The sequence below is a fragment of the Mercenaria mercenaria genome, unplaced genomic scaffold (assembly GCF_021730395.1).
Source record: "Mercenaria mercenaria strain notata unplaced genomic scaffold, MADL_Memer_1 contig_3284, whole genome shotgun sequence".
Classification (NCBI taxonomy): domain Eukaryota; kingdom Metazoa; phylum Mollusca; class Bivalvia; order Venerida; family Veneridae; genus Mercenaria; species Mercenaria mercenaria.
The window spans coordinates 31600-54078 of NW_026461408.1; the positions used below are offsets into that span (position 1 = coordinate 31600).

Genomic DNA, 22479 nt, shown 5'->3' on the forward strand with positions numbered 1-22479 from the left:
ACACTTGAAAGTCAAAGACCAAAAGGGCTTTTCTTCCTGTCTAGTCTGTAATTCAAGAATCATTGAAGGGATTTTAACCATGAGTGTCATGCGCAAGAACCAGGTCCCAAGTCTAAGGTCAATGTCACACTTAGAGGCCAATTATTTAATGATCAAATTCAAAAATGACTTTGTCCGGAACATTTCTTCTTCATGCATGGAGAGATCTCGGGGCTTTGAATTCTTCATGTGAGGAAGCCATCCAGCTGGCTTACGGAAGGTCGGTAAATAATGCACGGAGGGGCACCTGGGGTCTTCCACCACCATTAAAGTTGGAAAGTCGCCATATGACCTATCATGTGTCGGTGCGACGTTAAATCAGAAAAAAAGATGTTCACTACCATGAGGCACCCTTGTTTTAAGAATGACTTCCCTTTGTTTTACTATGAATAGCTTATATTGTAACTTTTTTTAATACTGGCGAAGGGAAAAATCGAGACCACTTTTTTGTGGTACAGCATGCATGTTATATCCAATTTTAGGTGTTTGTACCTATCTCTACCTGATAAACTGTAGACCTATATCAAATAGATTTTTAGCTCCTCTATTCCTTGAATTTGGGGGCTATTCTACTCGCCCCGGCGTCGACGTCGGCCGCGGTGTGACCTTTCTTGGTTAAATGTTTTCGACAACCTTTGTTTTTCTGTCATATCTTTTTCTTCGTTACTTTTACTTATTTCTTACTGTAACATCACATAAACATTGTCAAGTATACAAACAAAGTATGTGTAGGGACTGAGCCCATTATACCAAAGGTCAAGGTCGCCAAGGATTTATACTTAGGTTATTTTTAAGGTTAAAGATTTTCGGCAACCTTTGTTTTTCTGTCATATCTTTGTTACTAAGCTTATATCTTACTGTAACTTTATACAAATATTGTTCAGTATAAAAAAGTATGTGTAGGGGCTGAGCCCATTATACCCAAGGTCAAGGTCACAAAGTTGTTTTACTGGGAATTATTTTCATGTTAAATGTTTCCGAAAGCTTCGTTTATAGACATATCTTTGGTACTCTAAAAGATAATGACTTGAAATTAAAAATATTTCTTTATGATCATCATCTGCATGTGTGGTTACAAACCCCATAACTCTAACTGTATTTTTGATAGAATTATGCCCCATTTGTACTTAAAGTTGTTTTTTTTCGCAATCTTCGCTTATTGGATATAACTTTTATGCATTATAAGATAAAGACTTGAAACTTTATATGAGCCGCGCCATGATAAAACCAACATAGTGGCTTTGCGATCAGCGCAGTCTGGTCAGGATCCATGCTGTTCGCTAACAGTTTCTCCAATTCCAGTTAGCTTTAAAAGCGAACAGCATGGAGCCTGACCAGACTGCGCGGATGCGCAGGCTTGTCTGGATCCATACTGGTCGCAAACCCACTATGTTGGCTTTCTCATGGCACGGCTCATATGTATCTTTATCATCATCATCTGCATATGTGGTAACAATCCCTATAACTCTGATTTGTATATTTGACCAAATTATGCCTCTTTCATACTTAGATTTTTTAACAAACTTCGTTTTCTGGACATAACTTTGGTATTATATAAGATAATGACTTAAACTCAAAATATATCTTTACCATCATCAGCTGCATGTGTGGTAACAATCCCAATAACTCTAATTTGTGTTCTTGACAGAATCATGCCCCTTGGTGTATCTTTCATTTTAAAGTATATTCATCTTACTGTCAAATTCCCGAATAGTGGAGCGCACTGTCTTACAGACAGCTCTTGTTTTAGGATTTACTTCTATTTATGTGACCCTACGACAACTTCTTAATAAACAATCGAAATAGATTTACCGTCATCGTTTTCATTTTAAAATGATGTATATTTTTGACTCCCAAGTTCCCGTTTGATCGTCTAGAATTTTGCAAAGAAAGCATGACATACAAGGGAAAAAAAACTTTCCTACGAAAGGTGTTACATTCAGCCAGTATAAAATATGAAATTGAATTTGACCATTGGCCTCTAAGTGTGACATGTGCCTTAGACTAGAGACCTGGTTCTTGCGCGTGACACTCATGGTGGTGAATATTTGTGCCAAGTAATATCAAAATCCCTTTAGGATTGTTGAGTTACAAACTGGACAGGAAAAAAAACCCTTTTGGTCTTTGCCTTTCAAGTGTGATCTTGACATTTCAGCCAAGGGTCCGCAAGTTTTGCACATGAGACGTCGTCTCATAATGGGGAACATGTGTGCCAAGTAATATTAAAATCCCTTCATGAATGGCGGAGTTATGGACCGGACACGAAATGGCGGACGGACGGACAGATGACAGAATGCCGGAATGACGGACGGAAAAGCACATTCTTGTAGTCCCCGAAACTGGTTTTCAATCAGTAAGGGGCTTATAAGGACTAGAATATATAACAACACTGAAATGTCTACAATGATGAACCTTCTAGAGAAATTAGATAGATGTTAAAAGGAAAATGTATTTATGGTTTTTGAATCAAACTAAACCTGCAGCATTTGCGTTTATGTCGTTTTGGGCGACCTGTCGTTTTCTACTTTTTCTGCATTACTGTTACACACAATTCTGACATAAAATATTTTATTTACATATACATGTATTTTGGCATTATTAAAAGTTGTCGAGCAATACAACAGATTAAGATTTGATAAGTACAAATTGCAAAAGAGTACTATACAAAAAGGATTTTCTATATTTTAGCAGGATGATTTGTGTCAATTCTGGATTCTATGTTATTGTGAAGGGGAATTTTCAAGAAATGAAATTTTTAATACAATTAATATTTTACAATTTAATTATACTCCTTCCCTTTTTTGGCATGAGTTATCAATAAATCTTACGCTTTAATCATGATACAACAAATATAAACAATGTACTTGTTATTTAAGTGCTTTTTTATATCAACTTCGAGTCACTTAATATGAGGTATTGTTTAAATATTATCCAAACGTTATGATCATCCGAGAACTGGTACACTTTTGAAGATGTGTTTTCGATTAATTCTATAAGATTTTCCTGTGAAATATAATTTGATAACATATAGAACTTATTTAACATAACTTTTTTTCATAATACAAAGATCACCAGAATAACAACAATAACAATAACCCTGGCCTTTTATCTAAAATTTCAAATATCCGAGTATTAATACACATTTCTTAAAATATAAATTTCTACTTTTCTTAGTTTGAATTGTTAGGTAATAGCATTGGATAAAAATATAGATTACTGGTTGGTTATTTTGTGAAAAAAAGAAAACAACAAAAAAAAGAAAAAGAAACTTTTCTCTTATTTTCTTCAAGATGTTACCATGGCAACGATGATACATGGTCGAATTTCAAAGCAAAGATGTATATGTTAAGATTATACCTGCATCAGATCAAGGCAAACATCATATAAGTACGATATATTTTCAAGAAACATTGGGAAAATATCATAAAACTATCAGTAATTAAAGCAAATCTGGGATTACCTTCCATTTACCCCACCCACTAAAATGATAAAAGAGCAAGAGTCATACTATAAAAATGATATCAATGCACATAAAACAAATGATATTTACACCTTAAACTAAAAAAGTGTAAATGTCACCGAAACTATAAATACGAGAAGTGAAAGTACACAGCAGCATCAGTTTTTTAGTCATTTTTTCGCATTATTTTGAAGAACATTTTTCATTTTTTTAATAAATGTACAAATAATTGAGAGAAATTGACTTGCATGGGTGGCAAAATGTGTTTGCTATATTTTGTGAACATCAAGATTAAAAACTATTCGAATTTTCATAAAATTATGACTAAAAATGATAGATAGTGCTTTTTCATAATTTTGGCGGCCATCTTGGACGCCATCTTGGATTTCTAAAAACGTACCATGATGCGGCAACTCCACCCAAAATTTTCTGACACTTCAGACATTTATCTAAACATTGATATAAAAATTAGCCGGTAGACTTTTTTGCACATGCGAGGCCCCCAGGGACTGTAGTAATAACCAGCAACACGACCTAAAAAGTTATGATTAGCGTTAACAAATAATTTAACGATTAACGCGACAATATTAGCGTTTACTAGTTATTGAACAGTCGGAATACTTGGACATATTTGAACTCTTAATTCCCAGTAACTGTTAACAACTGTGCAACACCCCTCACGATCCTTATAATGGCTTAAACGGAGTTGTATTATCCAGAAACATAGACACCATAATATCACTGAAAGAAAAGTTAAGAAAACACTGATTCCTAGTTTGTGCAGACATTTTTCAACCGCGATATTGGGTGGGGGGGGGGGGGGGATTTTTACCAAAAATAGAGTATAATAATGTGTCACTGAAAAATCGGGCGGCCAAATGCTACCAATGGGAAACCACCGTCACCCTGGGAAAATTGTTGGAAATGACCAGTTCCCATATGAATAAGAAATTAGTCATTTCCTGTGGGAAAGTTAATATTTCAATCACAATATCTAGAATTATATTACTTAAAATTGGTTTGAATAAGGTAGACGTGACATTACATTTAGTACCCTTTTCAAATATTTTAATTTGCAAATAAGTCAAATCCTTTTCTGTTGATTTTTTACTGTTATTTTATATAGCAAAATTGGAAGTTATGCAGAATCCCTGAGAACAATTTTCTTGAGAGACATTATTCCCTTCGGCATACTGTTTTGTGTCGTAAACCTTGCATTTGGGGGTACATTTTTCCTTGTTTTGAAAGGCGATGGTAGCTTGAACACTCATACTGATACAAGGTAATCATTCTTGACAACTTCTATCGTCCATTTTAAATTCCGTTAATAATGGTTCAGTTAAGCTTGTTTTGTAAAAGGTCGTTTCTCAGGTTGCGGTGACTTTAACTTATTCAAACTATGACCTCAAATACATATTACATAACAGTGGCATAAAGGTTGCATGTGAATTTTCTGCCTAAAATATGAGAACCCAACACAACTAAAGCTTGTCCGTGCAAATAAATAAATCGGCGTGTCAGTCAAGTGAAGTGCGATTGTTTGTTATAAAACGGAAAAAAATCAAGTTGGGTTCTGTTTGATTTTCGGAGTCATTATGGTTTTGAACTGTATTTTTAATTCCGATCGTTGATATTCTGTCCGCATAACCTGCTACAGAATGCAGTTGTTTTTATGTTAAGTTTTCACTTTTTCTATTTTATATATGAGATTTGATGAGCAGATGCCGAAAATTATCAATGCATTGCAGAAATATGATACTTGATTTGATATCCACCTTGTGATATTTATGTTTTTACTTTTTCTGCACAGCTCTCTTTGGGGGATCTGGTATGTTGGTTTGAGGACTATGATGGAGGCCCAGCCAATTGTAGAATACACTGGATCTAATGGATACAGGTAAAGCTAGATAGTCACACTTATTGACTTCAATAAGTTAAATTTGTAATATACAGATACATATTTCCACTAAGTAAGTACCGTTTTATTTCAAATTGACGTTTATCGCAATTTCATAATAGATCAAAGGTAGAGGCAAAGGAGAATTCCACACCTAATACCCAATACTAGGCCCTGTAGTTATGTTAAGAAATGCATGAAATCACCACGAATAACCCTTAAAAATGCCACTCATGTATACTAATAGATATTTACCTACGCTCATTTTTACACTAGAGAATTTGAATACTCTCACTAGCGTATTATACAAGAGAAATATCAAATCATTCATAGCAGAAACGTTTATAATGATTGATAAATACATAGCTAGCACCCATGTTATTGCATTGTAAATAAAACATTAGCAAATTAGATATCAAGTTACATTTTTACTGATGTTTTATTTTATGTCTCTCCATTATAATGTATGTTATTTGAAGGAAAATAGGCAATCACCTCTTTTAGTTCTTCTGATTGATGAGATATACGGGAGGTTGACACAGATTGGTCGTTTAAGATAACAAGAATATATTTGACTGTACAGAGTTTGTCTTTTGGACAGTTTATGACTTGTGGAATAGAAATTGTCATAACGTTCAAACACCATCATAGTTTACCTTTATCTAAATAAAATTGTACAAATAATTCAGATATAAAACATTGTTTTGTTACATAACGGCATAAATATTTTGCTAATAATTCAATAAAGTGTTTACCAGTACATATACATTTGGACAAATTGTCATGAGTTATAGATATGCGTTATCAGCTATTTACTTTTTCAGGCCAGTTGGAACGGTGGTCATGCTAATTTTCATCTCTATGACAATTGTTGTTTTGCTGAACATCCTCATTGCTCAGCTTAGCGATACGTACCAGAAAATTCAGGCTGACGCTGAGAAGTCTGTATTAGTAAACAGGGCTTGGACTATCGCACGTTTGGAGAGAAATACCTTATGTTACCCACCCAAGTGTCAATGTGGTCTATGTTGTCTTAACGAGTGTCTGAAAAGGATTTTGCCGTCGTGTCTTGAAACTTGTCTTCAAGAAGAGGTGAGACGCTTTGTTCTGGAAGGAACTGATGTGTAGAGAAAGAGACATTTAGTTTTTTATTGTTTCACCCAGGTTGGTTTAATAGAACCGAAGATTCTAGATACGTTTTAAGATAAATGAAATAAATGGCCGAATGTTTGTGTAGATTAGTAAGAAATAGGTTTACTTTTCTTCTACGTACATTGCGTTTAACTTATCATCTAAGGCTTCAAAGTTTGACAGCCATAAATGTATCCAATTTTGCAAGTATCTTACATATTTTTAGGGGCAAAAAAAATGCGAACAGTTTTTACCAAATGCAGACTTGAAGCCACTACAGTTTAATGAAACAGAAGAAATCAGACGTTCGTTAGCGAGAATAGAAAATAAACAAGTTAAGACTGATCTTAAAGTGCAGACACTTAATTCAAGAGTTCGAAAGATGCTGGAATCATCACAAGAGAAATCCACTGCATGAATAAGGAATATGAACGTAATAATTCAGTATAATCGATTTCATGTCAAAAATACAAGAAGATATTTCTCCTTGATTGTTTTTATTATGACTAAAATATACCGCCAACGCCTTTGTAAAAAAATGTATAGTAATCCATTTAAACTATAAACGATTATTTTACGAAAGTACATTAAATATTATCATTTATTATAGTTATTTTAAGCTTTCAGTTTGTAAATGTTTAACTACGCTGATCATCAAGAATGCGGCCTACTGGTGATTATTTAGAATTGTTGTAAGCTAGTGTCGAATTGTATATTTCATACGATTCTAAAAGATTATGATTCTACTTTAACGCTGACCATCTGTTTCTATACAACATTGTATTTATTTTATATTTCAGATAAATCTTAAGCCCTGGACGTTGCTCATCATAGTGAACCGGATGTTGGCCAAGATAACATGATAACCTTGAGTTATATTACAGAAGCTGTTGCTAGTATGTTTCCTTAAATTTAATACTTTAGAGGATACGGGAAAGAGATAGCAAATCCGGTTACTGAACACTGTGACGGACACGGAATTCAAATAATGTGTAAATTCGTATGCTGCTATAACAAAATATTTCTAAAACGAAAAACAGTCATTTAACTTTATTTTTCTAGCTGAAGTGCAGATAGAAATATCTGACTCTAGGGTAACTTTGCGGTAACTCGACAGAGCCTCGTTATCACCTACACAGTAACCATCCGCATCTTTAACCAGTGAAAGATTCTTATGTTAGAAATCTGCTTTAAATCGCCAAAACGTTTACATAACCGTTCCTGAAAAGCTTGTGTGTAAGTTGCCTCCATATCTCAGTGGTTTGATCTTCGGAGTTGAACAACGTTTATCTTCTCTCGTCGCGAATTCAAGCCCAGTCGGATTCACTATTTTTAATTTACCTGTTTTTTTTTTCAGTTTTGGTTTCTGATCACTTTTAACACATTTCTTCTTATTACTTGTTTCTTACACAAATGTGTATTTTGTGTATAATTTGATAAGAATAAGAAACATTGTCATCCAGTATGTACCATGACGGAAATTCTGACAATGACCGATTTATACAAATCTAAATGATGTACTTTTCATTTTTTATATGCTTTTACATAAATGGGTTGCAGATAGTCTATACAATGTATAATATTTGTTTTCTAATCTACTTGATTTATTAAACCTGTGTGTTTGCGATGTGTTTTTTGGTTGTTGTTGTTGGTGTTGTTGTTTTGGGGGGGGTTTTTCGGGGTTTTTTGTTGTTGTTTTTTTTTTTTTTTTTTTTTTTTTTGTTAGATGTAATTTTGACTTCGATAAATAATTTCGTTAAAAAAATATATCTGTCCACACAAACAATAAACTTTAAGGATTTGTATGTTTTATAACGTCTAAAGGTACAACTATATATAGACACATATTTTGTATATAAATAATATACAAAAAAAAAAGTCATTAAATTAGTATTTCCATTATTTGCTGAACCTATATGGATTAGATGATGGATGGACTATATCTGATATTTTTTCCGGGGTGGAAATCACTCATATTTAAATGTCTAAATTCCTTTGATTGAAATGTGGCTGCTGACTGAAATACTGTTGAAAAACGGCGTTAAACCTTAAACAAGCAAACAATTAAAATGTGGCTGCCACACTTTCTCTTATGAACATAAAATATATTATTTTCCTGTTAAATCCATTGTTTTGCAACTGTTTTCTCATGTATTTGTCATAGGTTTGACTATTTGATTAATATAGTAGGAAGTACTATAAAGTGCACTGTTTTGCTTTTCTCCCTTTGTGACATTGACTTCATAATTTCATCTATAATATTGATAATAGCATTATTCTAACTATTCATTTGTGTGTAGTCTCAGTTTGGACAGCAACATTTTCTGTTTTAACACGAAATTAAGGATGAGAATTAGGCCTTGAGAAGCTAAACTCAAACAACACCAAATCATAGAAAGAAAGGCTTGTTTGACATGAAAATTGAACAACATGTAAAACAGGTATATTACTTTACGAAACAAGTGTCAGTATACTGATATAAACATTGAATTCCGGAAAAGGACTGCTTAAAGGGGCTCCACTTCCGGACAGTTAAACGCCTTTAAAAACTCACCATTTTCAAAGAACAAATACACATGTTCGTTTTGATGCATTTGCAATAGTGTGCGAGTGGTGAAATTTCGCATAACAAGGTCGAACACAGTTTTCAGCAATTGTTTATCTTTATTTCTTTACAAATGGTATTCATTTTCAAAGGGAGACAACTTTTTCCGATTATTTTAAGTACAAATGGCATTCATTTTCAAAGTGAAACAACTTTTTCCGATTATTTTAAGTAATCGTCGAGAAAACGTCGTTTCCCTTTGAAAATGAATGCCTTTTGTAAAGAAATAAAGATAAACAATTGCTGAAAACTGTGTTCCACCCTGTTATGTGAAATTACACCACTCGCACGCTATTGCAAATGCATCAAAACGAACATGTGTAACAGTTTTTTGAAAATGGTGAGTTTTTAAAGGCGTTTGACTGTCCGGAAGTGGGGCCCGTATAGGCAGTCATTTTCTAGAATTCAATGTTTATATCAGTATACCAACACTTGTTTCATAAAGTAATATACATGTTTTACATGCTGTTCAATTTTCGTGTCAAACAAGTCTTTCTTTCTATGATTTGGTGTTGTTTGAGTTTTGCCTCTCAAGGCCTACTTCGTAACCTTAAGAGTCTTATGGAACTTTAAGCTTGTATTTTCTTTTACATTTTTAGTATTCAAACCAGCCGTCATATCGTTTGCAAGCATATAATCTGACTCACCTATTTTATATACGAATAAATTGTGAATTAATGTTAATTCTGTATGTGGAAACTTTGACGGTGGCAATGTTAAAATTATTCTGTGTCTGCACATTCTTACAGTATAGCAGACTTGTCCTGCTCAATCGATTGTCGAAATTCAAAATATATTTACTGGACAGGTGTCAATACCGCTAATAGAATATTATTCTGACAAAAATGACCGTTCTTGAAAGTGTTTGCTTACATAAAACATAAGCCTATAGTCCATTCGGTCGGTCAGTAGGCCACTTGGTTTCCAATAAATATCTAGCGACCGCTTGGCCTCAAAATAATCAAATTTCATAATTATTATGGGCACATATTAATAATGACCTATGTAGTTTCGGGGATCAGAACTTCAAAGGTCAAGATCAAAGTAATCTTGAGTCTGACAATATTCTTTGCTTAATATGTAAAGACAGCTTTTGCATACAGTCAACTTTATAGGATAACTGCCTGTGGACATTAGATGTTCCTTATCATTTCGGAGGTAAGTAAGATCAAAGGTAAATGTCAATATCTCGAGACTGCAAACGGTTTCGAGCTAAAATAAAACGTGTAGGCCTACAGTCTCCAACTTTCATAAGACGATAACCTTTAATCAGTAAATTTTATGTCATTTCGAGGGTCAGTATGTCTAAAGTCAAGGTTACAGTGACTTCGATACTGGTAACTGTCTCCGTTCAATTTGACCAACCGTTGTCAAACTCCATAGGATGTTTGCCTATGGTCAGTAGATGACTCTTATTATGTTCGGTATCAGTAGGTTAAAGGCCAAGGTTAAAGTGACCGTCATAGCGTAATATCGACCGACAAGACTATCAAATAATTTATATTGATTAAAACAATAAAATGTTATTTATTTTTGTATCAGTTTGAACAGTACCAGTGAAGGTCATTGAGCGTAGATTACAAGGCCTCAGATGTGTACGTGCGCAAAGAATACTGCGCCGTCCTCGAACAGCAGGACAAATTAGTTTATGTCAACGACTGTAAACAATTAACTAACATTATTTTTTGTATTATTTACCATATAGTTAATGAAACCAAGAAAAAAAAATCCTCTCTGTTTTGCACCAAAATCTGATTCGAAATATGAAGATGTAATTTTTTTGGCTGCCGCATTGACAGAACCGTACATACTATGAAATTTACAAATCTAGAGTTTACATGAACATCTTTTTGGCATTTCATATTAATTTATAAGAACGTTCTAAGTTATCAACATATTTTTTTCAAAACTGACAAAGGCAAAGTAGATTGTTCACAGTGTAATGACGTTTCAGTTTGTAGCGGATGTACAAAGTGTGAGCAGTTCAGCTGTGAGTTAAATCATCATTATGTATTTATTTTATGTGTTATTTTCTAGGTAGAACATTCAAATGATTCTTAGAACTACCAATTTTGTTTACATGTTTAGATAGATGTTGATATTTACCTTTATCTAACGGAAGAATATATTATACATTAACATTTGGTCTAAATGACTTTGTTTGCTATTTTAACTGATCAGATATTGCAACGTTCTCAACAAAAATTGGTTTTGTTGACCTTACTTATTTTGCTATTGTGTTTGATTGAACTTTCATTATTTTCTCAGAAATGTTAGTAGTGTGTTTTCCTGGTCAGCAGATAGTTTTTATTTACAACAGCAAAGTGTTTTGTCTATTAGATTTGACCTGAATTATATTGTTTATTTCAATATTAATCATATATTTACGAAAATACCAAGAAGTGATTGCTTCTGTATCTGTTGTTAATGGTTATACATGTACATTTTTGATGTTTTTATTGACATATTTTTAAAACTGCTATGAACACTTTGAAATAGTTTTAAACATGGTATTACGTTGCCGTTCTTGACAAAGGGATAAATATTGAGTGAAAATGCTAAGAAAAAGAGATCGAATTAGAGGAAAGGAAAACATTTTACAGAAAGGGAGAAGGATAACTAAACAACACGTCAGAGAGAGGATGTTAAAGGGTTAAATGCGCAACATTCGCTGGTTTACCACCGAGAGTTTGCAGGAGGTTTTCTGTAATGCTTTGTTCTTGTCAATTAATTCTACTGGTCAAAAAATAAATTATTGTGTGTTTGTAGCAGTTGATACCTTTTGCATATTGAGAAAAAGCAGACGACAGCGATTATTACTTTGTCTTTGTACATTTTTCAATTAATTTCATGTTATTTTTGCTTTATCATAACTGTTACATTCTTAGTATAGTTCATCCTGTAAATAAATCTGATCAGATATTGCAAAGTTCTCAACAGAAATTGGTTTTGTTGACCTTAATTAGTTTGCTATTGTGTTTGATTGAACTTTTATTATTTGCTCAGAAATGTTAGTAGTTTGTTTTCCTGGTCAGCAAATAGTTTTTATTTACAACAGCAAAGTGTTTTGTCTATTAGATTTGACTTGCATTATATTGTTTTCAGTACTAATCATTTATTTACGAAAATACCAAGAAGTGATTGCTTCTATATCTGTTGTTCATGGTTATACATGTACATTATTGACGTTTTTATTGACATATTTTTAAAACTGATATGAGCACTTAACATGGTATTACGTTGCCGTTCTTGACAAAGGGATAAATATTAAGTGAAAATGCTAAGAAAAAGAGATCGAATTAGAGGAAAGGAAAACATTTTACAGAAAGGGAGAAGGATAACTAAACAACACCTCAGAGAGAGGATGTTAAAGGGTTAAATGCGCAACATTCGCTGGTTTACCACTGAGAGTTTGCAGGAGGTTTTCTGTAATGCTTTGTTCTTGTCAATTAATTCTACTGGTCAAAAAATAAATTATTGTGTGTTTGTAGCAGTTGATACCTTTTGCATATTGAGAAAAAGCAGACGACAGCGATTATTACTATGTCTTTGTACATTTTTCAATTAATTTCATGTTATTTTTGCTTTATCATAACTGTTACATTCTTAGTATAGTTCATCCTGTAAATAAATCTGATCAGATATTGCAAAGTTCTCAACAGAAATTGGTTTTGTTGACCTTAATTAGTTTGCTATTGTGTTTGATTGAACTTTTATTATTTGCTCAGAAATGTTAGTAGTTTGTTTTCCTGGTCAGCAAATAGTTTTTATTTACAACAGCAAAGTGTTTTGTCTATTAGATTTGACTTGCATTATATTGTTTTCAGTACTAATCATTTATTTACGAAAATACCAAGAAGTGATTGCTTCTATATCTGTTGTTCATGGTTATACATGTACATTATTGACGTTTTTATTGACATATTTTTAAAACTGATATGAGCACTTAACATGGTATTACGTTGCCGTTCTTGACAAAGGGATAAATATTAAGTGAAAATGCTAAGAAAAAGAGATCGAATTAGAGGAAAGGAAAACATTTTACAGAAAGGGAGAAGGATAACTAAACAACACCTCAGAGAGAGGATGTTAAAGGGTTAAATGCGCAACATTCGCTGGTTTACCACTGAGAGTTTGCAGGAGGTTTTCTGTAATGCTTTGTTCTTGTCAATTAAATTCTACTGGTCAAAAAATAAATTATTGTGTGTTTGTAGCAGTTGATACCTTTTGCATATTGAGAAAAAGCAGACGACAGCGATTATTACTATGTCTTTGTACATTTTTCAATTAATTTCATGTTATTTTTGCTTTATCATAACTGTTACATTCTTAGTATAGTTCATCCTGTAAATAAATCTGATCAGATATTGCAAAGTTCTCAACAGAAATTGGTATTACGTTGCCGTTCTTGACAAAGGGATAAATATTGAGTGAAAATGCTAAGAAAAAGAGATCGAATTAGAGGAAAGGAAAATATTTTACAGAAAGGGAGAAGGATGACTAAACAACAACTCAGAGAGAGGATGTTAAATGGTTAAATGCGCAACATTCGCTGGTTTACCACTGAGAGGTTTTCTGTTATGCTTTGTTCTTGTCAATTAATTCTACTGGTCAAAAAGTAAATTATTGTGTGTTTGTAGCAGTTGATACCTTTTGCATATTGAGAAAAAGCAGACGACAGCATTGTCTTGGTATATTTTTCAATTAATTCCATGTTATTTTTGCTTTATCATAACTGTTACATTCTTAGTATAGTTCATCCTGTAAATAAATATCTGCGTGTGTTACCAAATATGCTTACTTTCTTAATCTATGCACCCGACAAAGAGGCGTGTCATTTTACACTAATGCAGTAAAACCATACAGTCTGCTGTGAATTGTATTTATTTTATTTATTGTGTTGGGTTTAACGTCGCACCGACACAATTATAGGTCATATGGCGACTTTCCAGCTTTGATGGTGGAGGAAGACCCCAGGTGCCCCTCTGTGCATTATTTCGTCACGAGCGGGCACCTGGGTAGAACTACCGACCTTTCGTAAGCCAGCTGGATGGCTTCCTCATATGAAGAAATCAACGCCCCGGGTGAGGCTCGAACCCACATCGATGAGACGCAAGTGATTTGAAGTCAGCGACCTTAACCACTCGGCCACGTAGGCCCCTGCTGTGAATTGTCATATCCGAAAGTCATACTGCGTTACTGGTTATCATCGATTTTTTCCCCTTTTTGTTAACTGGATTAATCGATTCAAAAGAACTTGAGAATATTTTCTTGCAATAATATTTATAAATGTGATACCCTTTTTTCTTGCGTTTACGTTTTCTCCACTTTTAAAAACCAGGACTATTATTCCAACACCCAAAGATTTTCGATACTTGCCCGAAAGTTATGTTTTGTTAAATGGCAAATGAAGAATTAATATTTCGTCGAATGAATATCTATAAAACACTTCTTTTACTGGCTCATTGAGAATAATATTAATTGTGAGCAAATGTCAGGTGCTAATTAATAATTATGTGATGTTTGTTGATTCTTGTTATACTACTTTTTGAATTTATATGCATTTTCAACTTTTTTACAAAATCAAGGGGGAAATCACTGCTTTTATTGGGTCAAGGGAGATGTGTGCAAAGAACATGTGCTAATTAATATATTTTAATGTTTGGTGATTCTAGCTCAAATACATTTTTGAATTATAAGCATTTTCAATTTTTGTTTACAAATCAAGGAGAAAGACTGCTTTTACTGAGTCAAGGGGAATATTATTAAATTTGAGCAAAGCTTATGCTAATTAATAATTATGTAAGGCTTGGTGATTCTAGCCAAAATGGTTTTTAAATTATAAGCATTTTCAATTTTGGATGGACGGACGGAAGGACGCACAGATGAAAAACCATTACGGACAACGCCAATATAACAGCGGGGGGTAAGAACATTTTTACAAAGTATTATGAAGATCAAGTAGGAAATTTGGCCTCTAGAGCGTTAAAAAGGTTTTTCTGTGACCTAGATTTATTATTAGAAATAAACTTACTGGCAAAGTTCTTTTGAAGATGAGGTCGAAAATGTAGCTATTAGAGTGTTAACAATGCTTCTTCCAATTACTTGACATAGTGATTTAGTTTAAAACCTCAGTTATTGTCTGGGATCTTATTGAGGGTAACATTCTTACAAAGTTTCATTTTTGGCTAATATTGTGACCTTCACATTTATAACAATCTAATTGTTGATGACTGACGACGACGACAACGGACCTAAGACGATCACAATAGCTCACATTAAGCATTTGGTGCTCTGCTGAATTAAAACAAAGATCTATTTGACCTTTTCAAGCGCCAAATTATGAAAAGTGCAGCACTAAATTATATTGCATTTCATAAAAAAAAAAAAAAAAAAAAAAAAAAAAAAATCACAGTATCTTTATTTTCATAGAAAATCTCACTGAAATTGAGAGTGTTAATTAGTCGCTAAAATATATCCATATTATAACATGACTCGTTCTTTCAACCTCGGGCCATAGTTTTGACTATTGACAATCAACTTGACCAAGTCATTTAGTAAGTGTATACTATATCAGGCATCATTTTGAGAAAATACAAACCGACACTGTTTTGTATTAAGTTGTATAGCACCATTTATATTATTTCAAATACTTTTCAACACTGCTAAAACTTATATATATAATTGGATATGTTCTGGGCTTCTGTGCCCGCTAAGGGAAAATATAATTCTAAGACGGACAGAGCAAAACTCATAAGAATATTTGTTTTATCATTTTAACATGTATGTCCAGGGATATAAATTACATCACTCACGCTAATGCTGTGAGTAAATCAATCATTATTTAAGTTTAGACTTTGTGTTTTGACAGCATTCTCATCCATCAGAGGTTCGTCAAAATCCCGGGGAACCACGGTAGACCTCTGGTATGCGAGAATGTTTGACAGCAAATCTGTACATTTTTTTTCTTGGTGTAAATACAACATTTCGATAATGTAGATAACCCTATGGCTGTACCCGTCTGGTTTTTACATGGACTGTAAGTTTGATTCTTTAAGATATTCTAAAATGACACTAACACATACCTTTTAAAATCGTAGAAAAATATTCAAAAACTAAAAACGGTCAGCTTGAAAAAGACACTTTTTATTATTTTGATTCTGAATGTGTGATGTTCATGATTTTACGAACTTGCCGCTTGCTAAGTCGTGCCCTTAAAAGTTAGCTCCTTGGTGCTCTGACTTCAGACAAGTTGTTGAGTGCATTGGTGCAATTATACCTTAGATTTACTCTATTTCTATATTTTACTTTATATAATTTGGTATTTTGTCACTAATTGGTGTTAGAGCCTTTCTCAGTGGGGAGTTATTTTATTTACACTGTCTAATTTGTTGAAAATAGAGAATGTTCGAGGTTTGCATGTCACAAACGCGTTTAAACCCCTAGATTCGTTTATATAGGTTACTGACCGTTCCAAGGCGATGCCCCTATTTTCAACTTGTTTTTTGTTTGTTTCTTATTTTATGTTACGTATATTGTCTTGTTTGTTGTTGGTTCTTCTAGCCCCCTTGTATTTACGCCCCTCTCCTTTTGCTATGAGTGAGGTTAGGTGCCCACCATAATTTTGGACCGCGGCCATCCCTGGGTAGTGTTTCAGTCCGCTGTTTCTTCCTGCTTGTTTGCTCTGCTTGTGGTGCGTGCGTACGCGTGCATGTGCACATAATTCTGGCCGCCGGCCGTCCCTGGGCGGTGCTCCACTCTGTTGTTTTTCCCTTCTTGTTTTCTCTGCGTGTGTGTGTCTGCGTGCCTGCCTGCGTGCGTGCCTACGTGCGTGTGATTGTCTTGGGCGCTGCCTCACTGTATTGCTTTTTTCCCGTTTATCTGTTTGTTTGCTGTGTTTGTGTGTCTGTTTCTGTTAGTTGTGTGTGTATTTGTCTTGTGTACGTCTGTGTTTGTGGTTTTGTGGTTTGCGGTGTAGGAGACTGCGTTTTAGAGCGTAGCTTTCCCTGTTGAATATTCATTCTTGCTTTTTTCTACTTTCCCCAACACCCGAGTCCCCACCCTTTTATCTACCTCCTTACCCCCATAAAAAAATCCTAATATGTAAAGCGAAGAACCTCTTTTTTTAACATATCCATTTTCCATTACTCTTATCTTCAAATATTTTAGTTCAGCTTCAAACAAGGTTGATAGGTTGGTCCTGGTGTGTAATGCTGTCAAAATTCTAGTCTCAAGTGATGACTACACCTAACCCCTGACTAACTACGAAAGAAACGTTCTAAATTCCGGCCTGATAATTTCGAGACAAGAATAATTTCACTTTACAATGATACTCCCCTTAATTCAACTATCAAACCAAAACACAAGACAACTTACATTTCAAATTCAATTTGCAATTTTTAAATGAAGAACATAGAAATTAGGTGATCGGATAAATACATATTGCTTTCTACGTAAGGAAGCAAGAAAATTTTTTTACAATTACGCAAATATAACACCTCGCGAACATACCCAAATTCCAAAATCGCTAAATTTTAACCCAGCGAAAATATGTGCTTTTACAGTATTTTCGGTTTGAGAGAGTCATCGAATTTTTCTTGCATACCAGACGGGGATTTCCGGTATTTTTAACGGTGCTGGAAAAATCTCTTGCTATAAATGACGTATTACGAACTATACATATAAGTAGAAGATTTATCTAGTAATTTATCTTTTATCTCAAAAAATGGAATAAAAATCAAATACCTTGACAGTTCCTGATTCAAAACATGTTATTTTATCAAAAATTCATAACGTTACGCTGCAACTGATAAACAAACGTCATGGCGGCATTCCTTTTTACGGACGTTGGTTTCCCGCGTTTGGTTTATATACGCTGCTATAAGAAATAGTTCTAAAAAGAAAGCTGTTCGATTGAATTTTATTTTATTTCTTGAAATCGGTATGCAAGAAAAATATTCTGTCACTGGATACCGGTATATGTGCAGATGGGAATATATATCCGGCTCTCGGGTAACTGTTTGAGTGGTTACTTGGCAGGAGCCTCGTTACCGCCTAAACAGTTACCCTCGAGGTCGGAAATTCACATCTGCACCTACAGCCAGTGAACGAATCTTATAATATATGACATGATGAGGATGATGCTTAAGAGTTTCACGACCGACACCAACACGTTGGCGCTTTAAATTACGTCAACGTCACCTACGTTGGCGTGTTGAAACCAAAACAAAAGTAACCATACTTCAATAACTGGTCATTTGTTTTATCTTTTTAAGGTGTAATGACTTACACGGATAATCGATTTTTTCGAATGCCGACAATCGAATATTTCATAAATATATATCTTTACATGTTCAACCCATTGATTGTTTGACTGATTGGGTTTAACGCATTTTTTCAACATTATTTCAGTTAAACAAATGGATGTAAGTAACAAAACCAGTATTCTTGATTATGCAACTATGCTGACTTGTACAATGGCTTACGTATATAACCGACAAATTATCCACACGATTAACACATAGGTATTAGACGAATGACACTAAGCCTTCTATCCATGTTCCCCTCGCCAGGGCATCAAACATCTGACATTTTTATTCATATGCGTCAGTGTGGAATAGTATCTAGAAATATGTGAAAATAAAAGACAAAAAATTCAGGACCGTTTGATACATGACTGTGTCATTCTGTATTACTTTTCCATTGCATTGATATAGCATGGTCAGCATTAGGAATGACAAACGGTGTTCACTCAACAATTGCAGTCTATAAACAGATTGTTTTTTGTGTGTAAAGAGGGTTTTGGATAATTCTCTAGTTTGCCACAAAATATTGGCAACAAAGTTGTTTTATATTCCTGAAAGCACTAACTACCACACAGCGGCCAATACCCCACTGCACTCATTATGTGACTTTTAATTTAAGGGGTTTTAGAGCAAACATAATTTTCAGTTTTAAGGTCATTGTGGCCTTGATTTTGGACCTACTGATCCCCAGACACAACAGGCATCTACCGAACGTAGGGAATCATCCTATGAAATTTGAACAGATAACTGTAGACCAACACGTTCTTAACTTATTGAGCGGGGTCATTTTCAGTTTCAAGGTCACTGTGACCATGAACATTGACTTACTGAAGCCCAAAAACTTATAGATTATCTACTGACTATAGGCAATCCTCCCAGGAAGTTTGATAACTGTAGGCGAACGCGTTCTTTAGTTACAGAGTTTAAATTGTTTACAGTCTCAAGGTTACTTTGACATTGACTTTTGATCTATTAACCCCCAAAATGACAGAGGTCATCTACTTACTATAGGAAATCATCCTTTAAAGTTGGAAGAGTGTAGACCAAAGCATTCATTAGTTTTTAAGTATAACCCTTTTGAGTCTCAAAAACATTATGTCCTACAGCTCCCAAACCAATATGGATCATTTACTGACAACAGACAATCTTGCTTCGAATTTTGACGACTGTTAGACAATATTTCCGTCAGTTATCGATTAGCTCAATGTCACCGCGACCTTGACATATGAGCGACCCACATCACAATTAATACGGTTCATTTGCCGGTCACGAGCAGCTTGTTGCAGTTCTTGCTTCAAAGCATAGTTATTTGGAGTCAAACAGTATGTAACCTTAACACTACAGAGACGCCATTTTTATCTGATCTTCATGAAAGCTTCAACTTCGAGTCAGAGAGGATTTCGTTACGAAATCTATATCAGTTTTGAATATCGATCGTCTGAGGTCAAAGGCAAGATCAATAAGTCAAATCGTAGGAAAATCTTGGTAACACCATAGAGATCATTCTGGTCAGAATATTAATCTCTATGTAGGCTATTTTAGTTTTAAAATTGGGTAATATGGGACCAAAAACTAACTCACCTCATGAATATAATATTTTACTGCTCTACGTAGTTACCGAGAATTTAAAGATATTATTCTTGTTAAAAATATTTCTCCTGATCCAATCCTTCCTAATTATTATGACAATTCTTTTTACTTAAAGAAATAAAAGGAGATGCACTGATAGCATGTTAAGAAAAGAGACATTATCATAATATTGTTACAATAAATCTCGCTTATAAGGAACAGCTTGGGACCTCTAAAAATTGTTCCTTATTACCGAGGTTCCTTATATCCGTATAGCGGACAAGTTCCTTGTAAGCGAGGTTTGTATAACGAACACAAGTTGTGTAGCGAACACTACTTGACTGACGTTTGAAAAGGGTTATGTGTTCACACTCCGGGCCGACCATGAATCTTTATGTGAGAAAGTTGCGAGTCTAGTAGAGGTCATTTCCTGGAGAGATGGTAAGGAAAATTGCCTGCATGTGTATGACTGAAATAGTGTTGAAACACGGCGTTTAACCTAAACTGAGCCAAAATGTACGTCGGTAACAATGACTGTTATTTGTGTTTATTTTAATTTTTTTGTCGTTTTTTTTCTATTTGCTTTTTAAGAGAGCGCTACATTATGACTATAAGATATGTTGCAGTTACTTTCCTTGCCCATATGAACAGGCATCAATACTTATATAAAATAAATGTTCAAATTTTTATTATTACAAAAATGTGTGGTGTTTATGACTTACAATGTATTACAACTAGACAACGGCGCCATACATACAGATTAAAGTGTAAAGTATACCTATAGTTTTGCTATTGTCCATTTTAGCACCTGCTATGATATTTACAATTGGAAATTTGATAAACTGGATGGTTTGCCGTTGTTAATCACGCGTAATTAGCACATTCATTTAGGATAGTATGACCTTGACTGATTTCATTCACAATTGTTAACATGAAATAACTAATACTTTTAGCTCTCTGTAGCTCTCGTAAATATAAGTCTACTATAGTATTTGGTAAATGTTAATGTTATGTTGATATTATATATTTTCTTTTTAGCGTATCCGTGAATATCATAGAAATGAAATAATTTGTGTTTAGGTTATTCGTGTGCATGAAAGCGCGTGACGTTACTCTGACGTCATCAGGCCCTTGGATTGTCCGGTTTTCAGTATTTTTGTACTTTATGTCTGTTCGCTATAACCGAGGTGTTTCCCATTGAATTTCGTACTTTGGGAGTGGAAAAAGTGTTCCTTATAACCGGGTGTTCCTTATAACCGAGTTCCCCATAACCGAGGATTTTTACGTTGAATAAAGAAGGAATTAGATCGGGGAATTGAAAACTGTTTCTTATAGCCGAGTGTTCCTTTTCCGAGTTCCTTATAAGTGAGGTTTACTGTAATTGTACGACATTTTATGACGCTTTTATGAATTTTCTATCTGATGGCATAAATAGTATAATGTATAAAACCTGGAATCATTGGTTGAGAGTATCCTGTGCCTAGCTGTGACACAATCCGGACTTGTTAAGTATGATATATAGAGGATATTTTGTTAAGTAAGATACATAGAGGATATTACACGAGTGTTTTTTTTTCATATTGAATTTTTAAACAAGTTGAATAAAATATTAAAATGCGAGGCTCTGCCGAGCATTTTATCAGTTTTATTTAACGAGTTTAGATTTAGGATTTTATGTAAGATGATATCTCGTGGTATAGGAAAGCTAACTCTTAATTACGCAAAATGTCTGTCCTTTTGTATTTGTTTATGCCATTGCATTTATTCGTTTCACTTTTTATATCGACAGAGCTCTTAAACAGCCGAGCTTTGATGTCCTCTGGCAGCCCTTGTCAACCAACTTGTTCAATTAATTTTCCTTTTAATCTATTCTATTCAACTGTAGTTTCTGGATATACACAGGTTATCTAATCTACAGTGCTTCTTATCTTCAGCGATATCAAATACTGAAGTCAACTAAAATGTAGTTTAAAATACTGACTCTTAATTCAATTGGAGGAAAACGCTGATTTAAAACAGTTTTGATAATTAAGTGGTGTAGTTCAAACACTAGCATAAAATTATCAGAATAAACTACAAACCTTATTCATTTTCAAAACATAGTAAACAAAACATTAGTTTTAAATATTTGACAATTAAAAAAGATTTCAGATTAAATAACACCGAAAGGATTGACAGTCAACTGATAAGGCCCGCCCTACATTTTCCAAATGCAAACACCATTTTATTACTACTTGATACATATTTTAAATGCAGATTTTTTACTACATATGTCTGCTCAATATATTACTTACTGAGTAATAATTTGCTTTGGAATACTCAGGTGTTTTTTCATGGAATAGATACTTTATCTATGTATGTTTATAAAAGGAAAGAAAAATAACCTTATCCAAATAGAATCCTACTTTAAAATCTAAAGTAACACAATATGTGAATATGTGAATATATGCAACAGTTTTGCCCATCACTAAAA

The 22479-nt window shown here is 33.9% G+C and overlaps 1 long non-coding RNA gene across 1 annotated transcript; it reads left to right on the forward strand.

The window, feature by feature from the left end:
- The first annotated feature begins 6225 nt into the window (after positions 1-6225).
- Positions 6226-8141, forward strand: LOC128552907 (uncharacterized). Its single transcript, XR_008369202.1, has 3 exons — positions 6226-6488; positions 6754-6960; positions 7328-8141. It is a non-coding gene; the product is annotated as an uncharacterized LOC128552907 (long non-coding RNA).
- Positions 8142-22479: the final 14338 nt, after the last annotated feature.